This window comes from Salmo salar, chromosome 01 (genome assembly GCF_965601325.2).
Source record: "Salmo salar chromosome 01, fSalSal1, whole genome shotgun sequence".
Classification (NCBI taxonomy): domain Eukaryota; kingdom Metazoa; phylum Chordata; class Actinopteri; order Salmoniformes; family Salmonidae; genus Salmo; species Salmo salar.
In genome coordinates, this window is record NC_138291.1 from 46,230,120 (window position 1) to 46,245,062 (window position 14,943).

General features: G+C 42.0%; 1 protein-coding gene across 1 annotated transcript in view; it reads left to right on the forward strand.

Annotated features, from left to right (window-relative positions):
- The first annotated feature begins 8,090 nt into the window (after positions 1-8,090).
- foxn3 (forkhead box N3) overlaps positions 8,091-14,943 on the forward strand; it is a 123,431-nt gene continuing 116,578 nt past the window's right edge. The window contains exon 1 of the mRNA XM_014196326.3: positions 8,091-8,329. The gene's annotated coding sequence lies outside the window, so the exon portion shown is untranslated. The remainder of the gene's footprint in view (positions 8,330-14,943) is intronic.

The following is a 14,943-nucleotide window of genomic DNA, read 5'->3' on the forward strand; positions in this document are numbered from 1 at the left end:
GGTTTTCCCTTTGTAATCCGTGATTGTCTGTAGACCCTGCCACATACGTCTCATGTCTGAGCCATTGAATTGTGACTCCACTTAGTCTCTGTACTGACGTTTTGCCTGTTTGATTGCCTTACAGAGGGAATAACTACACTGTTTGTATTCAACCATATTTCCAGTCACCTTGTCATGGTTAAATGTGGTGGTTTGCGTGAATGCTGTGTGAATGCTGCCATCAGTGGGAACAACATCCGCTATACACTTCCTGATTAACTCAGTCACCATGTCCTGATTAACTCAGTCACCATGTCAGTGTATACGTCAATGTTGTTCTCAGAGGCTACCCGGAACATATCCCAGTCCGCGTGATCAAAACAATCTTGAAGCATGGATTCCAATTGGTCATACCAGTGTTACATTTAACATTTACATTTAAGTCATTTAGCAGACGCTCTTATCCAGAGCGACTTACAAATTGGTGCATTCACCTTATAATATCCAGTGGAACAACCACTTTACAATAGTGCATCTGTGCTAAGGTCTATGTTGAATAGACCTTAGCACAGATACTTCCTGTTTGAGTAGGAAGGGATGAGCAAAATAGAGTCATGATCTGATTTGCCGAAGGGAGGGCAGGAGGCCTCCCAGAAGTTGGAGTAGCAGTGGTAGAGTGTTTTAGCAGCGCGAGAACTGCAGTCATGTGTTGATAGAAGTTCGGTAGAGTTTTCCTCAAATTTGCTTTGTTAAATCTCCAGCTACAATAAATGTGGCCTCAGATTATGTGGTTTCCAATTTGCATGAAATCCACTGTAGTTACGTAAAGGCCGTCGTTGTATCGGCTTGAGGGGGATATACACAGCTGTGACTATAACCGAAGAGAATTCTCTTGCGAGGTAATACTGTCGGCTTTTGATTGTGAGGTATTCTAGGTCGGGTGAAGAAAAGGACTTGAGTTTCTGTACATTATCACAATCACACCATGAGTCGTTAATCATGAAACATACACCCCCGCCTTTCTTCTTCCTGGAGAGTTTTTTATTCCTGTCTGCACAATGTACTGAGAACCCAGCCGGCTGTATGGACGGGGACAGTATATCCGGAAAGAGCCATGATTCCGTAGAACAGAGTATGTTACAGTCCCTGACGTCTCTCTGGAAGGAGATCCTCGCCCTGAGCTCATCTACTTTATTGTCCAGAGACTGAACATTAGCGAGTAATATACAGTTGAAGTTGTAAGTTTGCATACACCTTAGCCAAATACATTTAAACTCAGTTTTTCACAATTCCTGACATTTAATCCTCGTAAGAATTTGCTGTCTTAGGTCAGTTAGGATCACCTCTTTATTTTAAGAATGTGACATTTCAGAATAATAGATAATAAATAATTCTCTCCGTCCTGAGCGAAATGACGGCTGTGTGGTCCCATGGTGTTTATACTTGCGTACTATTGTTTGTACAGATGAACGTGGTACATTCAGGCGTTTGGAAATTGCTCCCAAGGATGAACCAGACTTGTGGAGGTCTACAATTTTTTTTCTGAGGTCTTGGCTGATTTCTTTTGATTTTCCCATGATGTCAAGCAAAGAGGCACTGAGTTTGAAGGTAGGCCTTGAAATACATCCACAGGTACACCTCCAATTGACTCAAATTATGTCAATTAGCCTATCAGAAGCTTCTAAAGCCATGACATAATTTTCTGGAATTTTCCAAGCTGTTAACCTCTGGGCGGGCTCCGTCCCGTATGCGGTGAAAAATCCTATCGCCATTAGTATAACGAAATGTAATATTTTTTTTTCCAAATATAGGACTATGTTATATCGTTTTATAGATACACCTCTCCTGAATCGAACCACGTTGTCCTATTTCAAAAAGGCTTTACAGCAAAAGCAAAACATTAGATTATGTTAGAGGAGTATATCGTAAAAGTAGCCACATAGCCATTTTCCGACCAACCACATGCATCACAAATAACCAAAAAACAGCTAAATGCAGCACTAACCTTTGACAATCTTCATCAGATGACACTCCTAGGACATCATGTTACACAATACATGCATTATTTTGTTCGATAAAGTTCATATTTATATATAAAAACAGCATTTTACATCGGCGCGTGACGTTGACTAACTATTTTCCCTCAAATGCATCCGGTGAAACAGCGCTACAATTTACTAAATTACTATTCGAAAACATTTTTAAAATGTAATATTGTCATTCTAAGATTTATAGATGAATACCTCTTGAAAGCACCTGTAATGCCAGATTTAAAAATAACTTTACTGGGTAATCACACTTTGCGATAAAAGGGGATGCGATACTCAGAAAAATAGGCTACCGTTACAGGTCAGCGCCATCTTGGAACAATCGCATATCAAATCTACTCTTGTATACTATTGTCAATAATCCCTTACCTTTGATTATCTTCATCAGAAAGCACTTCCAGGTATCCCAGGTCCACAAAAAAATGTATTTTCGTTCGAAAAAGTTAATACTTTACGTCCCAATAGCTTGTTCTTGTTAGCGCGTTCTGAAGGCTGTTCCAAAAGTTCCGTCGGCCGCGGGACTCCTCTTTCAATAAAATGCATTTTATTTTTATTTAGGTTCGTTCAAACATGTCAAACGTTGTATAACATAAATCTTTAGGGCCTTTTTCAACCACCTTTGTCTTTCTAAACGTTTCGAAAGGGGATGGCGCCGGCGTCATAATGGTGATGGCCCTCCTCATGTGACCACTTTCCACAGCCTCTCATTCTGTCAGTTTTCACAGTAGGAGACTCAAACCACTTTGTAAAGACTGGGGACATCTAGTGGAAGCAATAGGAAGTGCTCAATGAACCATTGCTCACAGTCTGATTTATAGGCAAAGTGATGAAGTTGAGTCCGCAATTCAGAATTCCACATCCTGTTACGATCGGTCTCGGGGTTTTGACTGCCATATGAGTTCTGTTATACTCACAGACACCATTCAAACAGTTTTAGAAACTTTAGGGTGTTTTCTATCCACAAGTATTAATTAAATGCATATCCTAGCTTCTGAGTTTGAGTGGGAGGCCGTTTAAAATGGGCACAATTTTTTTTCAAAAATCGCTGTAGCGCCCCCTATCCTAGGCGACCGTCAAGAGGTTAAAAGGCACAGTCAACTTAGTGTATGTAAACTTCTGACCCACTGGAATTGTGATACAGTGAATTATAAGTGAAATAATCTGTCTGTAAACAATTGTTGGAAAAATTACTTGTGCCATGCACAAAGTAGATGTCCTAACCGACTTGCTAAAACTATAGTTTGTTAACAAGGAATTTGTGAAGTGGTTGAAAAACTAGTTTTATTGACTCCAACCTAAGTGTATGTAAACTTCCGACTTCAACTGTATCTGGTCTCCATAGTACATTATATATTGCTCAAACAACAGACCATACTAAAAGACACTCAACAGACAAACAGGCAGATAGAGAGGGAGAGAGAGAGAGATAAAGAGGGGATGAGAGAGTGAGAGACGAAAGGGAGAGAGAAAGAGAGAAAGACAGGGGAGATAGAAAAAGTGGGTGAGAGGAAGCTATAGTTGAAGGACATTTTAAAATCAACGATTGTCCTCCTGAGGGTTGTCTTGACAAGTGTCACACCTCTGGCCAAGTCGTGGTCAAACACATGGTAAGACTGATCACAGATCATCACACACACGCACACACACACACACCCACAGTAAGTGATGATCATACACACTTGTGATGAGGCCACAGGGACCTTTTACATTCATTACTATCTATTACAGCCTGTGGGCTTCACACTTCTACATAGAAAGGAGGAAAAGAGAGGGATGGCGAAAGAGAGAGACAGAGAGGGGAGAGGGAGAGAGAGGATGGGATGAGACTAAGAGAGGGGGGCATGAAGAGAAGTAGATTGGAGAGAAGGGGGCGAGGGGTAGAAACAGGGCTGGTTTGTTTGCCGATACAGAGATGATTTTGTGGTTATTATTGATGGTGTTGTTGTCGTTGTTTTCTTCTTTTCATACCCTTCACAAACATGAGCGCCAACAAAAGCAAAGAGGGGGGTAAAGGGGAGAAGAAGGTGAATGAGTGGTAAGAATACGGGGAAGAGAGAAGAGGGAGAAGAGAGTGAAAAGGGGAGACCGGAGGGTAGGGGTTGGATTTCACATCGTCATTCATCCCCCTGGCAACAATCAATCATATTAATGAGCAGCCAGGGCTCCCGTATCCACTTCCCTGATGGAACGCCAAATGCCGGAATACAAAACACGGAATATGGAATGCTTCGCAAGATGGCGCAGACAGGCATTGCAGCTCTGCTTCTAGCTCCTAAGAAAATTTGCAGTATTTTGTTTTATTTTGTTATTTCTTACATTATTAGCCCAGAAAGTTTTTTGTATTATTACATACAGCAGTAAAGAACTTTTGGATTTTAGAGCGGCAGTAACTCCCCAGCATTACGACCAAGAATACAACTTTTCCGAATTGGATCCTTTGTTCGTACCCACCAGGGTAATTGAACTTATGCCAGAGGCTGCTCCAAGACGCCGCCGGCGGAGAAGAATTATTCGGAGTGGACTTCTAGTATACTGAGTACAGTTGAAGTCGGAAGTTTACATACACTTACGTTGGAGTCATTAAAATTTGTCATTAAAATCTACTTTGTGCATGACACAAGTCATTTTTCCAACAATTGTTTACAGACAGATTATATCACTTATAATTCACTGTAGCACAATTCCAGTGGGTCAGAAGTTTACATACACTAAGTTGACTGTGCCTTTAAACAGCTTGGAAAATTCCAGAAAATGATGTCATGGCTTTAGAAGCTTCTGATAGGCTAATTGACATCATTTGAGTCAATTGGAGGTATACCTGTGGATGTATTTCAAGGCCTACCTTCAAACTCAGTGCCACATGGGAAAATCAAAAGAAATCAGCCAAGACATCGGAAAAATAATTGTAGACCTGTCACGTTCTGACCAGTAAAGGGGTTATTTGTTATTGTAGTTTGGTCGGGACGTGGCAGGGGGTGTTTGTTTTATGTGGTTTGGGGTTTGTTGGGTTATGTTCTATGTTAGTATATTTCTATGTTTATCTAGTATGTCTAGTTCTATGTTTAGTTTATGGGGTTGACCTTCAATTGGAAGCAGCTGCTCCTAGTTGCTTCTAATTGAAGGTTATATTTAAGAGGGGTGGTTTTTCTATGGGATTTGTGGGTAGTTGTCTCCTGTTTTGTGTCTGTACACCTGACAGGACTGTTTAGTGTTGTTTATTGTTTTTGTATACGTGATTTGTTTGTTTGTTTTCCTTCTTCAACATTAAAAAGAAGTATACACATTCCCGCTGCGTTTTGGTCTGATCATTACGACACCCGTTACAAGACCTCCACAAGTCTGGTTCAATTTCCAAACACCTGAAGGTACCACGTTCATCTGTACAAACGATAGTACGCAATTATTAACACCACGGGACCATGCAGCCGTCATACCGCTGAGGAAGGAGACGCGTTCTGTCTCCCAGAGATTAACGTACTTTGGTGCGAAAAGTGCGAATCAATCCCAGAACAACAGCAAAGGACCTTGTGAAGATGCTGGAGGAAACGGGTTCAAAAGTATCTATATCCACAGTCAAACAAGTCCTATATCGACATAACCTGAAAGGCCGCTCAGCAAGGAAGAAGCCACTGCTCCAAAACCTCCATAAAAAAGACAGACTACGGTTTGCAACTACACATGGGGACAAAGATCGTACTTTTTGGAGAAATGTCTTCTGGTCTGAGGAAACAAAAATAAAACTGTTTGGCCATAATGACCATCGTTATGTTTGGAGGAAAAAGGGGGAGGCTTGCAAGCCGAAGGACACCATCCCAACCGTGAAGCCCGGGGGTGGCAGCATCATGTTGTGGGGGTGCTTTGCTGCAGGAGGGACTGGTGCACTTCACAAAATAGATGGCATCATGAGGAAGCAAAATGATGTGGATATATTGAAGCAACATCTCAAGACATCAGTCATGAAGTTAAAGCTTGGTCGCAAACGGGTCTTCCAAATGGACAATGACCCCAAGCATACTTCCAAAGTTGTGGCAAAATGGCTTAAGGACAACAAAGTCAAGGTATTGGAGTGGCCATCACAAAGCCCTGACCTCAATCCTATAGAAAATTTGTGGACAGAACTGAAAAAGCGTGTGCGAGCAAGGAGGCCTCTGACACCGCCTGTATATACCAGGCGGTGTCAGAGGAAGGCCCAAGAAATTGCCAAGGACTCCAGACACCCTAGTCATAGACTGTTCTCACTGCTACCGCACGGCAAGCGGTACCGGAGCGTCAAGTCTATGTCAAAAATGCTTATTAACAGCTTCTACCCCCAAGCCATAAGACTCTTGAACAGTTAATCAAATGGCTACCCGGACTATTTGTATTGTCCCAACCCCTCATTTTTACGCTGCTGCTGCTACTCTCTGTTTATTATCAATGCATAGTCACTTTACCTCTACCTACATGTACATATTACCTCAATTACCTCAACTAACCTGTGCCCCCGCACATTGACTCTGTAGCGGAACCCCCTGTATATAGCCTCGCTACTGTTATTTTGATGTTGCTCCTTAATTATTTGTTATATTTTTTTAAACTGCATTGTTGGTTTAGGGCTTGTAAGTAAGCATTTCACTGTAAGGTCTACACACCTGTTGTATTCGGCGCATGTGACAAATACATTTTGATTTGATTTGATAGCGAGGAGATGGCCCTCTTTATCATTGATGATTATGCCACTATTTTATTTTTATTTAAACAGTAGACCACATAATGAAATAGAAACTGTTTTAACTCTGTGGAGAAGAGCATGTAGCTATATTCTATTGTGATGTAGAGCCTGGGAAACCGACTGTACATACTGTATGGAATCGACCTCTTACCCTTCCATGGCTTTGAATGAGCACTCTACATACTGTATGTGCTGTGTATGCTACATAGTATGCTATATAGTTCATGTATGCTATATAGTTAATGCCATTACCTCCCTAGTTCACCCTCCCCTCCCCCTACACACATACATGCACACACACACACACACACACACACACACACACACACACACACACACACACACACACACACACACACACACACACACGAATCAAGGTTTACCACCTATTCCCTGAAAGCTGAAAGGATGTTGTACTCCCTTTTGCGTGACTGTTTGTCTCCTGTGTGTGTGTGCGTGTGTGTGCGTGCGTGTGTGTGTGTGTGTGTGTGACTCCAGGCGATGCACTGCCTACGTGTTGTAGCTATAAAGCTTGCTCCACTTCATCACATTATATGGGTCATTGTTCTATTGGTTCTCTCTTTGTTACGTCTCCTAACAGACAGTAATGCTGTCTTTTGGATGAAGAGACGTTGTTGTATCTCTTTCTCTCCATATTTTTCTCTCTCTGTTTCCTTTGCTCCCTCTCTTTTCTCACTCTCCTCTCTCTCCGCTTGCACTCAGCACACATTCATTGCTACAAATTCAGTTGTAACTGATAATCACCAGGTATTATTTGTTAAATCGAGTAAACCAAAAACCCATACCTGGAAAAATGATCCATGTTGTATTGAAGGTAGACTCAGCAAGATGATATTGCCACGAGCAATACCACAGATATTGAGATGAGCATAATGCAAGACTTTGCTTTCAGACAGTCACATGGGCTTTGACGCATGAACACACACACAAACACATTTTGTGATTTTTCCTTATTCTAAAATCCTGCACACGTTGAGTCATTATTCTTGTGCTCTTAAGGATTTTCCCTGTAAGGCGTGTCTCTTTCTCTGTCTGGAAACATTACATTTTAATTATGGCTGTCAGATCACTAACTGCTTTTCTAATTGGTGGAGAAAAAATGACCTAGAGACTTAAGCTCACTTTGTTCTGTGTGACGTTGACTAGTGTGTGTGTGTGTGTGTGTGTGTGTGTGTGTGTGTGTGTGTGTGCGTGCGTGCGTGCGTGCGTGCAAGCCACCGAGCAAGGCGACAAGGAACAATGACATTCTTTCAGTCAACCCAGGAGACACTAGGACCCAGAGAGTTACTGACTCCTGTGTTGGACTGCCTCCTCTGTTCCAGCACAGAGAGAGAGAGACAGAGAGAGAGAGGAAGAGAGCAGGACCCAGAAAGACAGACATATAGAGAGAGCGAGGAAGAGAAGTGAGTGTGGTCATCTCAATGGTCTCTGCTGTGGTCTCTGCTGTAACACTGAATCTGAACGGAATGGAGGGATTAAACGGAGGGATTTAAACCTTTTTGGAGGAAGAAGAAGAACGAGTGACAAAAGAAGGAGTATTTCAGGATCGGGAGAGCAGCAGGATTGAAAGGTTACTATACGCCTTATCTAATCTGACTTGTTCTTGTCAGGGGTCGTGTGTGTGAACAGGTCACGCTCCTGTCCCTGTGAGGGGGTATGTGTGGTAGCTAACAGTTCACACACACACTGTGCGACACTGTGTGAAGTGTGCCTATGGGTCTTTTCCTCTTCTGAATCTTCCATTCTGTCTCCCTCCTCTTTTTTATCGCTGTCACCCACCTCTACTCTCTCTCTCCTTCACCCGTTCGCAATCTCTCATTCTCCTTCCTCCTCTCCCTCCTTCTCGACCCTCTCTCTCCCCCTTTCTCCCTCTCTCTCTGTTGCTTTCCCTCGCTCACGTTCATTGTAGCTGGGGAGTGCTTGTTAAAAGTGTGTTCAAGGTCAGCGTTTGACTCACACTGTAGAACAATTTTCCTCGTAGTAAACTACTGGCTCAACTAAACTATACAGCCTGCCAGTGACAGACCAAACTAGAGTCACACTTACACTGAGAGAGGAGAGATGAGGGAGGCAGGGAGGGAGGAGGGAGGGAGGGAGAGGGAGAGGGAGAGGGGGAGAGAGAGAGAGAGAGAGAGAGAGAGAGAGAGAGAGAGAGGAGAGAGAGAGAGAGAGAGAGAGAGAGAGAGAGAATGAGTTGGGTGAAAGGAAAATACGGAGAGAGTTTGACTCTAACAAACTTTCATCTGAGACCAGGGAAAAGAGAATGAGAGAAATGGAGCGAGTGACAACAAGGAAGGAGAGAGAGACGAGAGGATAAAACACGGCAGCCAGAGCCATGTGAATCCAGCATAGCAGCCAACAAGCCATTGATAGCCTCTCTGTCTTTATGAATGCAGCTCACAGTGGTTAACACACATCTATACGGAGTATACCAAACATTAGGAACACCTTCCTAATATTGAGTTGCACGCCCCATTTGCCCTTAGAACAGCCTCAATTTGTTGGGGCATAGACTGTACAAGTTGTCGAAAGCATTCCACAGCGATGCTGGCCCATCTTGACTCCAATGCGCTCCACAGTTGTGTCAAGTTGGCTAGATGTCCTTTGGGTGGTGGACCATTGTTGATACACACAGGAAACTATTGAGAGTGAAAAACCCAGCTGTGTTTGCCGTTCTTGACACAAACCGGTGCGCTTGGCACCTACTACCATACCCTGTTCCCAAAAGGAACTTAAGTATTTTGTCTTGCCCATTCACCCTCTGAATGGCACACATACACAATTCACGCCGGCAGGTAGCCTAGTGGTTAGAGCGTTGGGCCAGTAACCGAAAGTTTGCTGGATTGAATCCCCGAGCTGACAACGTCAAAATCTGTCATTCTTCCCCTGAACAAGGCAGTTAACCCACTGTTCCCCAGTAGGCTGCCATTGTAAATAAGAATTTGTTCTTAACTGACTTGCCTAGTTAAGTAAAGGTTACATTTAAAACAATGTCTCAAGGCTTAAAAATTCTTATTTAACCTGTCTCCTATCCTTCATCTACACTGATTGAAGTGGATTTAACAGGTGACATCAATAAGGGATCAAAGCTTTCACCTGGATTCACCTGGTCAGTGTGTGTCATGGAAAGAGCGGGTGTTCCTTATGTTTTGTATACTCAGTGTAAGCTCGGCTATCTATGAACACATTGAGACAAGGCTAACTTTCTGTCTGTTTATCTTGGCTTGTTAGTACTGGTACACACCACTTACCATGCTCAACTATACAATAGAGAGATCTACTGTGCCTTCGGAAAGTATTCAGACCCCTTGACTTGTTCCACATTTTGTTACGTTACAGCCTTATTCTAAAATGGATTAAATAAAACAATTTCCTCAGCAATCTCAACACACAATACTCAATAATGACAAAGCGAAAACAGGTTTTTGGAAATGTATTAAAAACAAAAAGCAGAAATACCCTATTTACATTAATATTCAGACCCCTTGCTATGAGACTCGGAATTGAGCTCAGGTGCATCCTGTTTCTGTTGATCATTCTTGAGATGTTTCCAAAACTTGATTGGAGTCCATCTGTGGTAAATTCAATTGATTGAACACGATTGTCTATATAAGGTCTCACAGTTGACAGTGCATATCAGCGCAAAAACCAAGCCATGAGGTTGATGGAATTGTCCATAGAGCTCCGAGACAGGATTGTGTCGAGGCACAGATCTGGGGAAGGTTACAAAAACATTTCTGCAGCATTGAATGTCCCCAAGAACACAGTGGCCTCCATCATTCTTAAATGGAAGAAGTTTGGAACCACCAAGACTCTTCCTAGAGCTGGCAGCCCTGCCAAACTGAGCAATTGGGGGAGAAGGGCCTTGGTCAGGGAGGTGACCAAGAATCCGACGGTCACTCTGACAGAGCTCCAGAGTTCCTCTGTGGAGATGGGAGAAACTTCCAAAAGGACAGCCATCTCTGCAGCACTCCACCAATTAGACCTTTATGGTAGAGTGGCCAGATGGAAGCCACAACAAACTACTGACTGAAGGGTCTGAATAGTTATATAAATGTGATATTTCCGTTTTGTTATATACATTTGCAATTTTAAAAAAAAACAGTTTTTGCTTTGTCATTATGGGGTGTTGTGTTTAGATTGATTAAATAGAATTTAATACATTTTTAGAGTAAGGCTGTAACGTAACAAAATGGAAAAAGTCAAGGGGTCTGAATACTTTCTGAATGCGCTGTAGATGCTGTTGGTCAATGCAATTTAGATGTCCATGTGACTGGGTTTCCCAACCCAGCCAGTTCATATAGTATTTGATCTATTCTGATATTTCATGTGGTGTAAGTGGAGGCATTCTTGAGCTTAGCAGATTCTCTCCCCAGTAACTACAGAGACAGGAATAGCCTTGCTCTGTTCACTGCTTCTGTGAGTGTGTATGTATGTATGTATGTATGTATGTATGTATGTATGTATGTATGTATGTATGTATGTATGTATGTATGTATGTATGTATGTACAGTTGAAGTCGGAAGTTTACATACACTTAGGTTGGAGTCATTAAAACTTGTTTTTCAACTACTCCACAAATTAGTCGGTTAGGACATCTACTTGTGCATGAAACAAGTCATTTTTCCAACAATTGTTTACAGACAGATTATTTCACAATTCCAGTGGGTCAGAAGTTTACATACACTAAGTTGACTGTGCCTTTAAACAGCTTGGGAAATTCCAGAAAATTATGTAATGGCTTTAGAAGCTTCTGATAGGCTAATTGACATAATTTGAGTCAATTGGAGGTGTACTGTGGATGTATTTCAAGGCCTACCTTCAAACTCAGTGTCTCTTTGATTGACATCATGGGGAAATCTAAAGAAATCAGCCAAGACCTCAAACAAATTGTAGACCTCCACAAGTCTGGTTCATCCTTGGGAGAAATTTCCAAACGCCTGAAGGTACCACATTCATCTGTTCAAACAATAGTATGCAAGTATAAACACCATGGGACCACGCAGCCGTCATATCGCTCAGGAAGGAGACGAGTTTTGTCTCCCAGAGATGAACGTACCTTGGTGCGAAAAGTGCAAATCAATCCCAGAGCAACAGCAAAGGACCTTGTGAAGATGCTGGAGGAAACAGGTACAAAAGTATCTATATCCACAATAAAACGAGTCCTGTATCGACATAACCTGAAAGGCCGCTCAGCAAGGAAGAAGCCACTGCTCCAAAACCGCCATAGAAAAGACAGACTACGGTTTGCAACTGCACATGGGGACAAAGATGGTACTTTTTGGAGAAATGTCCTCTGGTCTGATGAAACAAAAATAGATCTGTTTGGCCATAATGACCATCTTTATGTTTGGAGGAAAAAGGGGGAGGCTTGCAAGCCGAAGAACACCATCCCAACCGTGAAGAACGGGGGTGTCAGCATCATGTTGTGGGGTGCTTTGCTGTAGGAGGGACTGGTGCATTTCACAAAATAGATGGCATCATGAGCTAAATGATGTGGATATATTGAAGCATCATCTCAAGACATCAGTCAGGAAGTTAAAGCTTGGTCGCAAACAGGTCTTCCAAATGGACAATGACCCCAAGCGTACTTCCAAAGTTGTGGCAAAATGGCTTAAGGACAACAAAGTCAAGGTATTGGAGTGGCCATCATAAAGCCCTGACCTCAATCCTATAGAAAAATGTGGGCAGAACTGAAAAAGCGTGTGCAAGCAAGGAGGTCTACAAACCTGACTCAGGTATACCAGCTCTGTCAGGAGGAATGGGCCAAAATTCACCCAACTTATTGTGGGAGGCTTGTGGAAGGCTACCCAAAACGTTTGACCCAAGTTAAACAATGTAAAGGCAATGCTACCAAGTACTAATTGAGTGTATGTAAACTTCTGACCCACTGGGAATGTGATGAAAGAAATAAAAGCTTAAATAAATAATTCTCTCTACTGTTATTCTGACATTTCACATTCTTAAAATAAAGTGGTGATTCTAACTGACCTAAGACAGTGAATTTTTACGAGGATTAAATGTCAGGAATTGTGAAAAATGTAGATTAAATGTATTTGGCCAAGGTGTATATAAACTTCCGACTTCAACTGTATGTGACCAGAGGCTCTGTTTGATTTACATATTATTATTTTTTTTGCTTTAGTACCATTTTCGCAAGCATGTGGTAAGTTTTCACAACCCTTAGTACAAAACACAGAACTGGTCACACATGTAACGCAGCCAGTCTTTCATTCAAAACCTGTCATTGTGTATTCATTTGGATTGTAAACATCTCTCAAGTTTTTTGTGAAATGTAATGAGAACATCGGTTTAATCACCAAAACACAACAAGTAGATCTTTTCAATTTAGCTGTTTAACAACCAGTTAATCCAATAGCAAACAATGCAAGATATGCGTTTCAAATCGCCCTTAGATGTGCTGAAAGTAATATGCTATAGCACTAACTTACAGTACATTACACAGTTCACATTAGGCAATACACTTACATTACCCAACAAAATTGACAAAATCTATAATTTCCATATTATCTATCAAATGTGTAATCAAAGGTGTGATTAATGAAGACATCCTCTACAATCATTCATGCAACAAACAAAATGTGTACTGTCTGTAATCAAATGTAAGAAATTAAAGGAAACAAATGAAATGAACGCATTCATTTGCGTCATGCCTGTCTTGAGCATTTGGCCATAAATTCTCATCCATATCACAGTGAATGTCCTCATTGTTCATGCGCCGCGGGAAAAACCTTTTGGAATGGCTATTCCAAGCTTGACATTGATGTCGTCACATGCCTCATCCATGGCCAGAAGGAGGGTGGCACGTCACGGGATCGCGAACGTACACCTTCCACCTCCATGCTGAAGGAAAAGGAGTGTATAAGAGCAGGTATAGGGTCAGAAATCAGGGATTGCCCCAAAACCATGCCTGAACCACCTCTGCATGGTTGAACTTGACATTGTCCCAAACAATGACATAGGTGACCCCTTCACCTTGACAGGCCTGCTCAATTTCATTGAGAAACACAATGAGGTGTGTAGAGTTGTAGGATCCAAGTAATGACTTACTTCCTACCACAGCATCTTCAGAGATAGCTGCGCACATGGAGATATTTGCCCCACGTTGTCCAGGCACTTAGACGGTCGATGAGTTTCCACCCACAGAGCTGAGTTTTGGCCAGATTGCAGCCCACTTCATCAACAAAGATATATACCTGTGATGGTTCACAGCAGCGTCAAGCACCATCATGATCAGAACATATATTTTGGTTAGTTATTTTTTACAGTATAGTTACAATATGATATTGTGAAGTAACATGTGCATTAATAGTAACAATAATACAGTATATAGTGCTGTACCTGAACATACTTGGCCCGTAGTTGTTTCACCTGGTCGTTGTTTCTCTCCAAAGGCACCAGGTAAATGTGTTTCATAGATACCTGGTGCCTCTTCAAAAGGCGGGCGATTGTTGGAAGGCTGACGGATGCCAAACTGGCAAATGTGTCATCATTCTCCTCAATGGTCTGCTTTATTTCAGACAGCCATATGTCATTCCTGGCCCTCACCATTTCCACCAATGCCCACTCCTGCTGGTCGGTCACCACCATGAGGTCTTCTGTCAATTCTGAGGGTAGAACAGTTTACTGTCAATAGATCATACTGGAAGAATACTGTAACATTTTGTGCATTGACATGCATTACAATATGTAATTTACTGTAAATGTAATGGTAAAGCACAGTGCATACCCTGCAGACTTACCGGCCTAGACTTCATTAGACTCAACAGTTCCCTGCCGTCTGCCTCCCCCTCACTCTCTCTCTGATGCCCACCTCCCTGATGGGCCGCTTGTCCACGAGCTCTTTGATTTCTTCCTCTCCCTTGCTGTCTATCCTGCTCCATGTTAAAAGAAATTGCAAGTGTTCACATACCCCCTTTTATATGGTCACCAATTGTGGTTACCACTATCTGAAATCAATTAGCAATAACGAGTAGTCATTATGTATGGTTATCAAGCATCATACATGTCATTTAGATATTTATACTTTACCAACACATTTTATTTACGTAGTTCTCAAAATCCATATATAGTAGACAAACCAGTTTAAATTCTATAGGTTTGCCAAACTGTTAAGTGATTAACCATTAAGCGCAGTTGGATTAAGTGATGGCCAAACGTATT